At 42.4% G+C, this 17,343-nt stretch overlaps 1 pseudogene; it reads left to right on the forward strand.

Moving 5' to 3' along the window:
- Nucleotides 1-362: 362 nt before the first annotated feature.
- LOC144805989 (uncharacterized) overlaps nt 363-17,343 on the forward strand; it is a 38,341-nt pseudogene continuing 21,360 nt past the window's right edge.

Raw genomic sequence — 17,343 nt, forward strand, 5'->3', positions numbered from 1 at the left:
GCAGACCACCATTCAGCACGCTAGGTGTATTGTAAACTCTTTCTGGCCAAACCACAGGAAAAAGAGAAAAGCACAAGGGAGTGGAGCCAGACAACTGAAGGGTAAAGGAAAGAGAGGGTCTCTGATCTACAACAGGCTGTCCCAATTTGCTTCGACCAGAGGGAAGACTGATCTTCACTCATAAACATGCAAAACCAATCCGCAATCTAAAGACATAACCACCTATAAAGAAGCTTTACTTGCTACAATTATAATATATGTAGTTGGTGAGTCTTGTATTTCATTGAGAAATCTAAAATCAACCATCCAAAATACCACATACATACAGGGAATGTGAGAATAACATAAGTGCTTTATCAACCATGCTATCTCCTCAGGAAACACAGTCATGGGATGTAGACAAATATAAACCCGACCCAGAGACACTAACCAAGAAAAAAAAAACATACACAAGCAGCAAGAGCTTTAGTTTATCATCACTACTAAAGAGCCATCAGCAACCACACACCGGAAAAACAACGTGCAATTGCAATGAATGTGTGAAGAGCTTTAGTCAGTTAGCACTCCTAAAAGATCACCAGCGAACACACATGGGGGAAAAACCGTACCATTGCACTGAATGTGTGAAGGCATTCAGTCAGTTATCACATCTTAAAAGACATCAACAAACACACACAGGAGAAAAGCCATATCATTGTAGTGAATGTGTGAAGAGCTTCAGTCAGTTATCACAACTCCAAGTTCATCAGCGAACACACACAGGGGAAAAACCATACCATTGCAGTGAATGTGTGAAGGCATTCAGTCAGTTATCAATTCTTCAAAGACATCAACAAACACACACAGGAGAAAAGCCATATCATTGTAGTGAATGTGTGAAGAGCTTCAGTCGGTTATCACACCTCCAAAGCCATCAGCAAACACACACTGGGGAAAAACCGTACCATTGCACTGAATGTGTGAACAGCTTCGGTCATTTATCACAACTCCAAAGACATCAGCGAACACACACTGGGGAAAAACCATACCATTGCACTGAATGTGTGAAGAGCTTCTGTCGGTTATCACACCTACAAAGACATCAGCGAACACATACAGGGGAAAAACCATACCATTGCAGTTAATGTGGAAGTAGTTTTAGTGATTCGTCAACTCTCAGGATTCATCAGCGAACACACAGAGGGGAAAAATCATTACAGAGCCGTAAATGTGTGAAGAGCTTCAGTCGGTTATCACACCTCCAAAGACATCAGCAAACACGCACTGTGGAAAAACTGTACCATTGCACTGAATGTGTGAAGCGCTTCAGTCATTTATCACAACTCCAAAGACATCAGCGAACACACACTGGGGAAAAACCATACCATTGCAATGAATGTGTGAAGGGCTTTAGTGTGTTATCAAATCTCCAAAGACATCAGCGAACACATACTGGGGAAAAACCATACCATTGTAGTGAATGTGTAAAGAGCTTTTGTCGGTTATCACAACTCCAAAGACATCAGCGAATACACACTGGGGAAAAACCATACCATTGCAATGAATGTCTGAAGAGATTCAGTCAGTTATCAATTCTTCAAGTTCATCAGCGAACACACAGGGGAAAAACCATACCATTGCACTGAATGTGTGAAGAGCTTCTGTCGGTTATCACACCTACAAAGACATCAGCGAACACATGCAGGGGAAAAACCATACCATTGCAGTGAATGTGGACGTAGTTTTAGTGATTCGTCAACTCTCAGGATTCATCAGCGAACACACAGAGGGGAAAAGTCATTACAGAGCCGTAAATGTGTGAAGAGCTTCAGTCGGTTATCACACCTCCAAAGACATCAGCAAACACACACTGGGGAAAAACCGTACCATTGCACTGAATGTGTGAAGAGCTTCAGTCATTTATCACAACTCCAAGTTCATCAGCGAACACACACTGGGGAAAAACCATACCATTGTAGTGAATGTGTAAAGAGCTTCAGTAGGTTATTGGCCTACAAAAACATAAATGAACACACACTGGGGAAAAACCATACTATTGCAATGATTGTGGAAGTAGTTTTAGTGATTCCTCAAATCTCACGAGTCATCAGTGAACATACACAGGGGAAAAGCCATTCCAGTGCAGTGAATGTGTAAAGATCTGTAGTGGGTCATCAGAGCTACAAAAACATATTCGAGCACACACTGGGGAAAAACCATACCATTGCAATGAATGTGGAAGTAGTGTTAGTGATTCCTCAAATCTCAGAAGTCATCAGCGAACACAGACAGGGGAAAAGCCATTACAGTGTCGTGAATGTATGAAGAGCATTAGTCTGTTATCAAATTCTGCAGAGACCTCAGCGAACACGAGAAGGGAAAAAACAATCTGATTGCAATGAATGTGGAAATAGTTTTAGTTGTTCCTCTAAATTAAGGCATAATCAGCGAACACACACGGAGGAAAAAACGTTAAAGTCCAGTGATTGTGTTAAGGGCTGTAGTCAAATATCAGAAATACAAGGACATCAACGAACACACACAGGTGATAAACTCCTACCTCTGCAGTGATTGTGGAAGTAGTTTTAGTAGTTACTCAGCATTAAGAAACCATCAGCATACACACACTGGTGAAAACCCTACCAGTGCAGTGAATGAGGAAGTAGTTTTAGTGCCCCAACAACATTAAGAAATCTCCAGCGAATCCACTTAGGGGAAATGTCATTCAAGTGCACCACACAGACACAAACAGTTGAGAAACCATACCATTGTAGTGGATTTGGAAGTGTTGTTGGAAGAATTTTTAGCTAACTACAGAGATTAGTGGTAAAATCTATAAACACAACACAGATAAATACGTTAAACAAGCACAGACTGGAGAATATTTCTACTTGTTTTTGGTGTTTGGTCATTTTGTGCAATAACTGGTTCAATGACAGCTGCTAGAGAACAACATCCAAAGGCACAAGAAGTCAAAGTAGAAAATTGTGACCTGTAACTCTGAGAGTTAATGCTTGCAGTGCACAACATTTACCTCCAAAGCACTGACTTGGGAGACTTGATGCTCATTTCACTCGTCACATGCATCTGTTAATGCACCCACCATAGTGGCACTTCCCCAGAGGTGTCCAATATCAAGCTGGACCCTTGGGAAATTTGCTGGCTCACCACTGAGTGTAAATGATTCTCGGCCAGATTAATTGTATATGAATATATTTTAGACCTTTCTTATTTACAGAGAATCAACCAACCAACTCATAACTGGTGAAAGGACAGAATCTGTGCATGATGGCAAAAGTATTGATCGCAGAGGGAGCTGACAAAAAGTTTAGTTCATAATACGTTTCTGAAAGCTTGACAGATGAGTAAAGAATCTTGAGCAGTAAGGAATTCCAGCTCTTACAGTCCTGAACTACCGACACCCTACTTTACATCTCTTGAACCTTGGCACTGGAAAAGAAATCTGGATTTAGAAGTAAAGGAACACAAAAGATACTGATTTTTTTATACAAATGATATTCAGGTTTGTTTTTACAAGTAAAAAGATACTCTTGTTTTATAAACTGCAAGTGAATGAATGGACATAAAAAGTATGTGCTGCCTCGTGATCAAGCAGAGAAACTTTGTGATGCAGTTGGGACGTCCTCCGACTACAAATAATAGCATTCTGAATCATCTGTAAGGTGCTTTTGTGTTGCTGTAGCTGTCAAATAAACAGTGTTCTTATAGCCCAGCCTTGCCTAGAGGAATATAAGATATAATATGCACATCAGAAGAAAGGATACATCTTAAGTAGCCAAAGATAGTAGAAACAAATGCTTTCCACCGAGTTCATTTTAACAAATTGTTGCGTCTAGGATATTCTTCCTGCTGCCGACCATCATCATCATCACTACACCACCACATAGCCAGTCAGGAACAGGAACGAGACTGCTCTTCAGCACACCCATCTTTATACACAACACACTACAGGGGTTTGCTCCAGGGCCAAACTCACTTTACTTTCACGTTATCAGCAACAATACTTTGGAAATCTGTATTAATGATACATAACCAAACATCCAAACACCACCTATGTATGGACATCCAAGAGCCTTTAAAAACCACACTATAGACATATATACCGAGATCTAACTCAATTTACTTTAACATTAACATGAACAAAGTTATGATACAGCAAGAACACTCATGAGTTTATGAAATGTACACAATGATGGCTAGATTTTACATATTAATATGAAATGCATGTTTTTAGATATGTTATAAAACAACAAATTTATTTGAATTCATGGTATTTGACTGCTGATTGTATAGGAGATCTTAAATGTGATTTATTCCCTAAACTATAAAGATAATTTGTGATGTCAGCAAGGAGTCTAGTTTATTTGGCAATAGATGGGTCAAATCTCGAAAGCATGACTGCTTTCAGTAGGGAGTCTGGCGCAGGTGGAATCATAGGGGACTATTCTCGCCAGTATGCCTTCTCTCAGAGTGCGAGTTGTTTTTTTTGCTTCAGATGGTACTACCTCTCCTTCTGTGTTAATGAAGAGAGAAGTGCTACCTGTAATACCGAGATCTGGGCTTCACTCCTTTTTTGGGAACATAATTCAGTCGTTTATATCTAATCCATACCCGATTTGTTTAGGAAACCTAAAAATATGTCTGTATCCTGGCATCCATAGAAGGGATTTAAATATGAGTTTGTCAAATGCAATATTGTCTTTTTTTTAAAGGTTCTTACTTAGTGCTGCTTTATCTAATAATGTCTGATGGGTTTTCTTCAAGAGCCCTTTCTACTTCGGAAGAAGTTTTTCATCGACAGACCAATGGGATTTCTGATGAAAGGCTGACAATCCGTCTAACTCTAAACCGGGCTGGTGGGTGGACGATTGGTATGGCTGGTATAACGCTTTGTTGCATTTTTGATAGAGTGCCCTGAATCCAGCCCGTCTTTCTTTAGTGATTTTTCTATTTTGAGTTGCATTTGAAGACTGTCCCGCTCATTTATAGTTTGACAGGTGGTCCACGGTCTGCCAGAGGAGCAGGCATAACAACTTCCACTACCCCGTTAGACTACGATCCACCATATTTAGCGATCTCCACCAACCTGGCTATCCCTGTGTCTTCAGAGGAGCAACAGGAGGTCCTCTAAAACCACCTACAATTTGCTGAGTTGCTGCCATTTTTCACACAGTTGCCCAACAGACTTTTTTGTTTTACTCCTAAAGTTAGAGTTTTCTTTTTGTAAAAACAATAAATAATGTACTTGATACACTGAGAGCTTTCTACAAGGGAGTCTAGGTCATTTTTCCTAGATTTTTTCTGTTTGAGACTGACAGTCTTTTCATAGTGTTCCAGAAGAGAAACAAGTAGGTCAGAATTCCTACCATTAGTACGGCGGACGTCTGATGTACGTACTCCAACGGCCCCAGGTATGTCGGTCCTTGTTGTGAGGGTTCCTGAGGTTCTGACCTCTGTTCAAACTGATGGGTACAGTGATAGCTTCTTCTCTCCAACCTCCAAAATTCTCCAATTTATCTTTATATTATTATCTTTATCTGTTTAAATCAATTTGCTGATGGATTATACATGAGAACCACGGCAATGCTTTCTTCTCTTACTCATGCATTAGGGATCAGGAGTCTCTATGACTCTTAGCCTCTTCTTTGCCTGCTTTAGTCCTTCTGGGATAACCTCTTCCACCAATGTATCCTTCAAGGATACCTGTTGTTTCATTAAAGAGCCTTATTTGAACAGTTTCTCCAAATTTGTAAAACAGTTGAAAGGGGAGATTCTTCCTTAGAGACCTTGGTTGAAAGTTTGAAACATTGTGTCAGGTGTTGTGTAAAACCAGTGTGCCACCCTCCGAGGCTGTGCTATTGAATCAGATTATATGTAGAGGTAGTGTGCAGCCTTCTTCGGCTGCATAATGACGTTTGTAAAACCATTGTGTCTCTGTACGCTTGCTGCCGACTGTGGCGTCATAGTGTCCAAGTTCTTCCTGGGGTCCTATTGGTTTTCCCCCAACTGCGGCATCATAGTATCCACCTTCTACCTGGGTTCTATGTTCCCTCTAAGCTGCGTGCCTGTGCGGCCACGCGCAATGTCATTTTCACTGCGCAGGGGCCTTAAGGGGCTTGCAAAACAAAGGAATCTCCTGCTGGCAGGAGAAACACTCTTGATGGCTTGCTAATGAAAGTAGACTAAGGGTGATATTTTTCTTTCTGACTCTCGATTTGAACAAGCTTTGAACAGGTGTAACTCGCCAGCCCCACTATCACCATTCTCAGAAGAAAAAATAGTAACAAAACTGTTTTTGAAACTTCGATAGCAGACACCAGATTTACACACCCTGCAAATATGAAAATAAGGAACTTGTTTGTGCGGGTACCACCATTTTTATATTAAAAGCACAAGCTGTTTTATTTACATGCTTGTATTTAAAAGCTGTTGCTACTGCAAAAGCCCCGGCTTATAATAGTGAGATGTTCAACTTAATTTAATTCGGGAGGTAGAGAAATACCAAGCTGGAAAAAAGTAAGCGTGGTTCAAAATTACTGCCATAAAATAATCTTCATCTCAGACATGCTGTTCTCCACCTTTAGGAGTGACATTTCCCTACTTACATTGTTCAAGTAAATTGAATAAACCAACTTTGTTGAAAAATTTAAGATATTGCATTCTTCTTTGTGTGCACCTTTGAAAGCTGATCTCCTGTTCTTTTACACACATATGTGATTTCTCCAAATTGCTATTAATAATTACAGTTCCTATCCGGCAGGCATGCAGCAGTAGTTACTACCAGCACTTCGTAAACACCAATCACATAAACCGAATGCTCAAAAGACAGTTAGCAATACCAGGATTTCTGAATGGGAGCAGAAGTTAATCTAAGCTGTTATTAAAAATAAGAGCCCTAAGGAAAATAAAAGTGACCAGAGTATGTATACCACTGAGTTGGGTACTGTGCATTTGTAATACAGCGCCAAAAAAACATTGGATGAGTGTGTTTTTCACAAATACATGTATGATTCCCTCTCTGGTACACATTTTCTCCCAATATTGACGTACAAACAGATAGGCTTTAAATCTGCATTCAGCCCATTCCTTCTTCCTGCTCATTTCTCTGCTTCTCCCACTTAACGGAGGATACCAGGCTTGATGCAGACAGCGCCACCTTATATTTTAGGCCGTCTGGGTTGCAGAGCTAAGTTCGTCTAGGAATGGGATTCTGCACTGGACTGAAGTGACGATGTGCCTAAGTCATGATCTAAGGGGGTACATTTCCAACTATATCAAAAGTCAAAAAATGAGAAGAGGATGGGCTAGCATCAGCTTGACAAATTCTGAGGGTTGCCAGAAAGGAGGTCCTAGAAGGAGGAGTCCTAAATTGCTTTATACCAAAACAAATGATAGCCAAATCTGCAACACTACTCCGAGGAGCCACATTAGTAATGCAAAGCACCTATTTCCTTACAGTACAATTTAGATTTAAAAAAAAAATAAAAAGATAAGGAACACCAGTGTTAAAAAAACGAGCGGGCAGCCCAGTTGATCGACTTACGTTTTACTGTTGTAAATATTTCAGTGCAAAGTGTAGTAAGGTGCTATGACCACAAAGAGGAACAGAGGCTCACTGCCTAGCCTGCTCTCTTTGAATTAAGTTAAGCAATCTTTCAAGCAGTGCATGAATTGTAATCACAAAGGCATTACAACTGTTGTGGGGAAATTCTTAAACTGCTGATTTGGGAAGATACTTTTATTCGTCTGTACAGCAGTCTCTCTCAATAAATACAGTTTCAATCCAGTTATTTTTCTGTCAACTGCTGTCTTCCCTGGTCACCAACTCTGAGCAGCGTTTTCTTCTTTGCACAACTGTGTCTCATAGTTACAGCTATCTCAGCTCCTGTTTCCTCTGTTTCACTACTACTTTCCTGGCACTTTTTCTTTTGTTGCGGTCTCATTTTCTTTGTGCAACAGTCTCTCTCAATTAAGGCTCTCTCATCTTCAATTCCCCTAACACTGCAGTCGACTGACAGTTATACACCCATGGCAGGCTCTTCTCTTCTTTGAATCAGAACAATAAGGGGGAGATAGAGGTATATGCTAGGTCCACCCTCCTAATGCAATGGTAAACCTGAAAACCCGAGATACCGGGTGAAGAACCTAGCCAAAGGTGGAAGAGATTCTCACTCAATGTGAGTCAGAAAATCAGCAGGAAAGAAAACGTACTTTCTTGAGTCCCCTCACTCACCTGGGTTTCCCCTTGGTGACATACTTCATCATAGGGGCCATCTTAGTCCTCTACGAACTGAGACATGCTGTGACTTGCGGAATTACGTAGGAGCACTTTAGTGAAGACTATTTGTGGTGCAAAAGTGTAGTGGAGTGGACAGAGGCGAGTTAAAAATACCGAACTAGTGGGAGAAAATATGTTATTCTTGCTCCTAGTTGGTATGTCTGAAAACGGGGTAAGATATTGGAAAAACCTAGCTATAATGGGTTAGGAATCCCTAGTATACGTCAACATGTTTTGAGCATTCGCCAGAGCTCTTCGTCAGGACCACACCGGGACCAGCCCTGTGTATGCCGCTCCTAAATTACCTAGATTCAGGTAATCAAAGGAAATGAAAAATGAAAGTGCGCTGCAACTAATAGGCATGCGTCAATACATACAATCAAGCATTATTATGTAGTATTTATAAGGCAGCAAAATTGTGCCCCAGGGTCTTGGTGAGGATGAGGGTTCTCGTATTCCAAATTTTGGCGGGAGTTCTCCTCACAGTATTTCACCTAGTTGGTTCCCCTCCGGTCTGGAGGGGAACCAACTAGGTGACATACCCGAGATCCTATCTGTTTATTGCCGACTGCTGAGCCGGCTGGGATCCTATCTATTATCTGCTGGCTGCTGTCACTATTGTAGCAAATATATTAAACTACCTAGCGTCTTCATATAAGTCTTACAGAATAGTGAACACAAGTAGATTGACCATTGTATACACCACACTTTGTTGATGGGAAACCTGTGGGGAAGCATCCCGTAATTTGACTATTAAAAATGGAATACAAATCAGAGGACAATTCCTTTCAAGCTGACATGGGATCCTGCATGCTACATCTTCGACCCTCATCGGTCTGACAGGCCTTGCGGGCTGTCATCCTCGAGGCAGAGACGGGGTCCTTCATTCGCATCCATCAGGTGAGGTGGCTGATTCATCCCTAGAGGTTTCATGGTTACAGATACATTTAGAGATTCGCAAATATGTTTACACCTACACATCCAGGCTAGGCTAGGTACATCTAGGCAAACTACTTAGGGCGCACATTTTAGGAATATGCAAGTACTACTATTTTTATCTGAACTGCTTATGTTCATCTCATTAGCACTATGGTAGAAATGTATCTACGATTTACTATATAGCAATCTCTTTCGTATGCTTCTGTCTCCTGATTGTTGCAGCACATATGTTTTAAACGAGGCTGACACTGGACCAATAGATTCTTATTGAAAAGTTGTAAACGCCATCCTGTGTACTTTCTGAGAGAAAGCAAGCAAGAGTGTCTGGGTGAAATGTATTGTACTGCTTACCACGATCTCCGAGGAATCAGGGTTGTCATGTTCAGTGGGTGCCAAAGACTACCATGCACCACTGTTGGGGGTTGGTAGTGGCACTGTAGAGTTAGCTCCTCTATTGGCTGACATATCCTGTGGGGGTGTTCAAAAGCGGTTGGGACACCAAGCCCTCAGTTTAGGTCGTCCAAAACGCACAGAGGTCCTTGGGATTCCTAGGTACTACACGACACATGAAACAATCTAGACTTGATAGAACCTGTTTCATGAGGTCATTCCTCTAGGGGTTCAGTGGCTTCCTAAACGTTTGCAACAACAGAACATTCTGAGAGCTGCTAATTGGTTTCAGCTTCCACGTTCAAAACTTTCCTCTGCAAACCCCTTGTTCATTCTTTTCCTGTGATTAAGCGGCTTTAAAATAGCACAATGGTAGTCTCCAGTCTTGCAAGATAATCCCGGTGTTCTCATTATAAATGATGGAAAGTCCTAATTTCATTAAATACACTTAGACATCTATCTTTAATTTTGTGGATAGTGGTTTGACTCTCTTTTATATGTATTGTCCCTCCCTAATTAGTTCTCTGATACAGTGGTTCTTAACCTGAGGTCGGAGGACCCCATGGGGTCTGCGAGGCCTACTCAGGAGGTCTGCAATAGATTTAACAAAATTAAATAATATTAAAATTAATAAATAAAAATAAATAAATTATGCTCGAATAAAGAAGCAAAACAGAAAATTGTGAACCCTTTTCAATATTTGATTATATAAAATTGGACGAGGGAGGAAAGCTTGTACTGCTTGCACTTAGTTCCAGTTCCATTTGACGAGTCAGCGGTTCTCTGTCTCGGCAAAGAGCAGCGGGAGCATGGCTGTGACCCAGAAAGACAGAGAGGCAGCGAAGCGGTGAAGATAGCGGCAGGAGGAGCAGCAGGCAGCGGCAAGCAGCATAGAGTGTAGTTTGGCGGCGTGTTGAGGCTCCGCAGGAGATATTTGTAGGAGTTCTCAGAATAGCCATTCCCGTCATTTCTGTACTCCGCAGCCGCCGCTCATTGATTGACGATGCGGGTTCCACGCTCTGCATTGCACGCTTGCAAGCTAGAACCTGCTGGCTTCGGCATCTAGAGCCGCATGAAGAGGAGAAAGAGGAGAAAGAGGCGGACTTGCTAGCAGGAGCAACTCGAGTGAGCAACCCGAGCGAGCGGATACGGTGAGGAATTCATTTTAGTTGTTTAATTTTCCTCACAGCTTGCCATTTCTTTGACTGCCCTCACCTGTGCTTGGTTGGATTTTGGTCTAAAGCCTGGGTCTGGTACTTGGAGCTGATTTGTTGGGATCACAGAAAGCAAGGAAGAGAGCGGCCACCGACAGTTGATGGCTTCTGAGCGAGAGCATGTGTGGACCGCAGAGGTGGCCCGACTAGGTTCGGGTGCAGCCTGTGATCTCATCTGCTGAGCCCGTCTCGTCCAGTCAGTATAATGCATCAGCGTGGATTTGGTGCAGACTTCCAGAAGGGCTCTTGTGGATTGATCTGAATTACTGTAGGGAAATTAAGAGCCCATTGAGCCCTTTCAGGTGAAGCCCCCTTCCAAAATGCACCCAGACCTAAGGTATTTGAAAGGAGTTTGTACCCTGTAAGAGGTTAGGGGAACTATGCAATCAGGCAAGGAGAGGCCACCTTTTCCCCCTCATTAAGTGTGAAAAAAACAACTTCAACCCTCATCATTCTCAAAATGTAAGTAAAACTATCCGGGAAAAATCAGTTGTTAATATCCCCAATGATACGTATATTTGGGAAACCAAAGAATACTCCAAATAAGTTTGAATTCACAAAGGACCCAATGGGAGCCATGTTAACTATACAACCAGATTCATGTAAACTACAAACTCCAATTAAACCGCTGAGTGAGGCAAGAATACCAAGATCAAATCAAGGATTAGGTGCGCCTGACCAATATGAGGGGATCAAATACCTAAAATAAAGGAAGAATCAGCCAATCAATGGGGGCAAATAACTGATTTGGAACTGTTAACTGTCCCTTTAACCTCACATTTACAACCTGGGGACTTCAGTTCATCTGAATTATTGTCAGGAGTTGCTCAACAGTTATAGTCAAACAGATCTGCGGGCTCACCCCCCATCCCCAGCGCCTTGAGACACGTGGTGTCCACTCCTATACCACACCATCCAAAACGACCGTGACTACAGCCTACCCCCAGCCAAGGGTCACTGGGAGGAAGAATTAGGGTCACCCCTCACTGAAGAACAATGGTCCTTCTGCAGCCACTAAACTGGAACTATCTCTGCCAGCAGAAGATTGCGCATCATTCACTACAAATAAATGCACCGCCTTTATTACACACCCGCACTCTTACACCGTATGCACCTTTGATATAACGATCAATGCGATCGTTGCGGCTGTACGGGAGCGGACTTGAGACACCTTGCCTGGTATTTCCCACCCATACAAAGTTATTGGACGGAGGTCTTGCTAGCACTGGACCAAATGACTGGTCTACATATTCCTGCTGTCACCCTAACCACACTACTAGGACATACTGAGCCGCTCGCCGCTAAGATGCAGCGCTATACTTCCCTGGCGCTCCTCCTGGCCAAACGACGGATTGCCTGCAGGTAGGGAAGGGGGAGAGCCCCCAGGTTCAAAGATGGGCTATACAATCTTATCTATTGTCAAGAGCAATTACACGTCTACTCCGAACTCCTACCACCTTCCTCCTGCCCACGCGATATATGGGCTCCCCTTCAGACCTACCTCCTGGAGCACAGCACCAACACAGACATGGCTATTGAGCCTTGTACTGACGATGACAGGTAGAGATGTGAATCAATACATGTGGGATCTTGCTTAGGCCAGAGAATAGCGGCCAATTTGGCTCCAGAGCGCAGGATAACATCGGATATATGACGTTACAACGCATACTTTTACCACGCATACCATTACAACGCGGTTTTTACCACGCATACCATTACAACGCATAGCGCTTTGGGGTGCTGGATAGTGAATAGTTTAATTTACTATTCCAACTCCAGTCCCCGTGGACACTAGGGAAGGTTATTGGATAGTAAATTAACCTATTCCCTATCCTAGAGCGCCCCCCAGCGCAATGCGTTGTAATGGTATGCGTGGTAAAAACCGCGTTGTAATGGTAGTGCGTGGTAAAAAATGCGTGGTAAAGGTTGTATACCGATAACATCACGTACTAGATTGTATGTTCTGCAGGAATCAGCGTAAATGGGCACCTTCTCCTCTCAAACGTGCATAAAGTGGCAATGTTGTTTATCTTCATGTTCTAGAGAAAAAGAAAATGTTTTTGACCTTTTAACGCTCCTAATTGAACCCGTCCAACCTAACGTGGCCGGCCCAAAGTTGTTGTAGGCGGCTTGTTGGGTACACCCTCCCCGCCTATAATGCTTTGCAGAATACTACATTGCACTGCCGGCCCGCCAAGGGATATAGGCATCATGCTGTGACCAATAACGTTCGACATCAATAATGGTCTTTAAAAAATAAAAAATAAATAAAAAAACAAGGAAAGGTGCTAGTAGCCATGAGAGGATACAAATGGCTACATGCCCATACTAAGGAGGGACTAATACGCCTCATAATGAATCAGACACCAGCATTTACTACGGAAAAAGACACTAGCCAATCAAAAATAAGAGCGGGGGAGTGAGCGAAGCTTCTCTCCGAACCGTACAGAACTTCTACAGATCTCCGCAGAGCAGCAACTGCACGCTGGCTCAGGCTTGACCTAATAAAGGACTCTACCCCTTCCAGAGAAATACTTTTTCCTTCCCAATCCCACTATCATAACAAAGGTTTATGATTTGTTAACAAGCAGACCCAGTTCAGCCTTGAAAATTGAACAAGAGTCAATCAAGTGCTGTAGGGCCAGCGGTGTCCTGGCCATCAAAACCGCATCATCTGCATAGAAGAGAGCAGGCAGCGATAAACCACCTGCTGATGGAACATCTCTGCACTGCGCGGTCGAAACTTCATTACAGTTATTGGTGTACAAGGAAAAAAGAAAGAGGGCAAGGACACACCCCTGTCGCACCCCCTTTTCAAATTTAAATATTTCCGAACATTCCCCCTGTTTACCAAAAATGAAAACTGTCCCTGCCTCTCTATACGTCTCCCTAATAAAAGAATTATGGAGTTGTCCACGCCCATCGACTCCAAAAGAACCCACTATTTTGAGTGGTTCACGTAGTCGAAGGCCACGGACAAGTCCACGAAAGCAATATAAAACTGGCCCTTTTTTGCACAAACATATTTTGCTGCAAGTAAGGCTGAATTTTGTCTGTGGTTGATCTTATCTCTCCTCTTTCTAAACCCGTATTGTGTCTCAGCTAAAACATTATTAACAAATGCCCACCCCTCCAGTCTATTTAGGAGCAATCTCCCCATTAGTTTGGCAGCAGGGTGATTGGGCGGTAATTTGCCGGATTCAAGGGATCCCCTTTCTTATATATGGGGATAATCATGGATTGTTTCCAAGATACCAGGGGTCCCACTTTGGAAACAGTATTAAAAACTTGGGCCAAGAGTGGAGCCCATGCATTTTTATGTACAAAGAAAATATCCAGAGGAACCTCATCTGACCCTGCTGCCTTTAGGGCAGGCGATAGAGAGAGTGCAAGCTCAATTTCCTCTAATGAGAATTCCATCCCCAGATGGGCAGTCATCAAGTCCTAAGGTTTTTTATAGCGCTATCCATCTGTACATTAAAAATGCTCTGGAAGTGAGACAGCCAGGTCGATTGATCTATATGAATATCAAGAGAGGGGCCGACCTCATCCTGCAGAATAGGGGCATTTACCACCCTCCAAAATGCCATGCTATCTTTACTCCTCAAAGCCTCACACAAATTTACTCATGCTTCATCCCGTAAGTCCTTTTTTCTCACTGCCCTACCCGTCTTATAGTCAGCTCGTAGCTTCCTTATCAAATCTTTGTTTCTGGGACTTGTTTTAAGAGCAGTGTGAAGTTCTTTGTAAGCCTTTGAGCAATTTGTGTCAAACCCTCTTATTGTCAATGGAGTGTTTCTTGTAGTTGGATGTAAAATATTCGAATTTATATATGTAAAAATGTTACTATTACTACTTGATGACTATCAGTGTTGGTGTCTAAGCAGAATTCAATGTCAGGTAACACCTCCTTTCCAACCTTTGGGAGGAAGGAAATAGGGTTAATTTCCTCCCATTTAAGAGTAGATCCATTTTTCCTACTCAGAATCGAATTTGGGGCAAATATAGAGCTTGACTTAGGAGAAAGAGGCCAAACAAAACAAAACAGGCATTGGCATAGCCAATAGGTCTCTCCTTTGGGACCTTATAAGTGTTTAGCCACGCAACAGTTGATGTTGTTGCACCAAGGATATTGTGCTGCATAACTAAACACTTAGAAGTTCCCAAAAGCGAGACCTATTGGCTATGCCAATGCTTGTTTGATTTGGGTTCCCACTTAAATACCCTAACATTGCCCTCTCACTTTGTGGTGCGTTTATAAGCTCATGTTCCAAAAAGTTAAAACAAAAATTGGGAAACAATTAAATACTGAAATATTTATTAACACACAGTTACTTATAAAAACATCCCCAAACAGTGTCTTCCAATGTCAATAGAAAGCTCTCACGTGTAATTGTGCTGGCCTACAATGCTATTATTCATCTGTTTTTACAAAACAAATGTGGCAAAAATAAAAGTACCCACTGACTGATCACAAGCTACATTGACCCAGATCGTTCACCCTGGCTCGAGTGGGTCAAACGCTAGACTTCTGCCCATTCATCCACACTTCCCTGACAGGGGCCCCGGCACCTCTGCCCGCACAGCGCTGCCAGCTGGGCGGGCACGGGGCTGAGATGGGTTGTGGGGCTAAAGGAAGGGGATGGAATAGGGCTGATGAGGGTGTAGTAGTGGGCCTCAGCAAGGCCTACCAGTGCTAGGGGTTCTCCCTTCTCTGCACAGAGTCCTCAGGCCAATAGGAAGAAGTTGGCACAGAAACTGGAATAGAAAAGACAGAGTTTATTAAACCTCATGAGGTGGAACTACATTCACACAGCACCCTTCGGTAATGTATGAAGTAGCACATTGAATGGAAGGAGCGTGGTCCTTTTATACCCACACAGGGGCTCAAAAGAAGGCGGTACAAGTACAAATGCTGGTTTTAGGTACATATAAGGTCATACAGAAAATGCAGGGTCGACAAGTAGGAGGAGCTAACAGTGTCTAGTTTCTAGTAAACACATCCTGACAGATATGTATTGACAGCAGCTGCAAGCTCAACTGAGCATGTGCGATGGTGGAATATATCTCGTCTCTGGGCAGATTTCAAGAGCAGTTAACAGAGAGGTAGGACAGAACACATGGTGAGCACATGGTAGCACATGGCATACAAAATGGCTGACGGAAATACAAAATGGATTCCACTAAACAGTCAAGATAATCTCTAAATACAGGATGGCTTCTGCTAACGCTGACCTCGTCACTACTAAATTACAAAAGACGACCCTTTCAGCATTAGCTGAAGACATTTGTTTATCTGGGGTAATCTAGATATGCATCCTGTACATCTATTAACATTATTTCGGTGATTTCTTTATTCAACATTTGTTGGGCTTTTATTTTATTTCTGCAACATTTCCTTTGGCAGGTGTACAAGCAGTAATGCAGATAGAGCAAAGCATGGGAGCACATTGTATACATAGACAGCATGTAAATAGTATCACCAATAGTATACAAAAGATAGTCAGCAGCTTCCAGCCCCAATTGATAAAGAGTGTCCATATCCAGTTCGAAAATGTCCATGTACCAGTCTCTAGGTGAATCTCTGCAGCAATCTTGTGCAGTTTAGAGATTGCATCATATACTGAAGGTGAGTGATCTGGTATAAATACGCAACAACTGCTACCGATGATGCGACATGCACCACCTCGATCAGCCAAAATCACATCAAGCACTATTCTGTTTTGGAGTGCTGCAATCCTTGCAATTTGGAGTCCTCTGTAATATTTACTAGTGCCATTGCTGTTTGATTGGTGACAGCTTCCACAACACGAGTCAATCGCCTTATCTTTCTGCTATTCAATGCAGCACCCACAAAGAAGAACAGTCCCAAATTGAAATCAACATATTGTTGCAAAGTGGTATCAGTCTGATCGACCTCATCTGTACTTATTGTTCGTTTGTATCTATTCCTGGAAATGTCATTATACACCTTTAATTTCGGTGATACGATGGAGGGGCCAAGAACACAGGTGGTAAAAAAAACGATATGTAACATACCCCAGACCACCCAACCGGTAATTGATAGTATCCTTTATTACCACACACAAAATACGTGTTATGTGAAGACGTAAAACTGCTGTTATTAGCATCTTCAATAGTCAATGTCAAAATACATTCACTCCGTTCTACTGGAATTCTTCCAGCACTGCCAATACATAATTCTAGTTTAGCTCTGGTCACAGAATTACAAAAGGTCCAGTGTTCTTGATGTTCCTCATATCCGTGAAGACTTATGGTGCCGAAATATTGTCCGGTTGATACTCTTCCCATTCCCATTTAGTCCCTTCAGCTTGAGGATAACCATCTTTATCCTGATAGCATACTTTATTTTAGTGAAAGATAATTCTACCTACTGAAGGCTTTCCAGATGCAAACAGAAGTGCATACCAAGCTTGACAAGAACCATTATGAGAAAACGGTAGAGGAATAAAAGGTGTTCCTTTTTCTTTTGGTGTGCAGGTATCATCCAACACACCCAAC

Source organism: Lissotriton helveticus (assembly GCF_964261635.1).
Source record: "Lissotriton helveticus chromosome 1_1 unlocalized genomic scaffold, aLisHel1.1 SUPER_1_unloc_38, whole genome shotgun sequence".
Classification (NCBI taxonomy): Eukaryota; Metazoa; Chordata; class Amphibia; order Caudata; family Salamandridae; genus Lissotriton; species Lissotriton helveticus.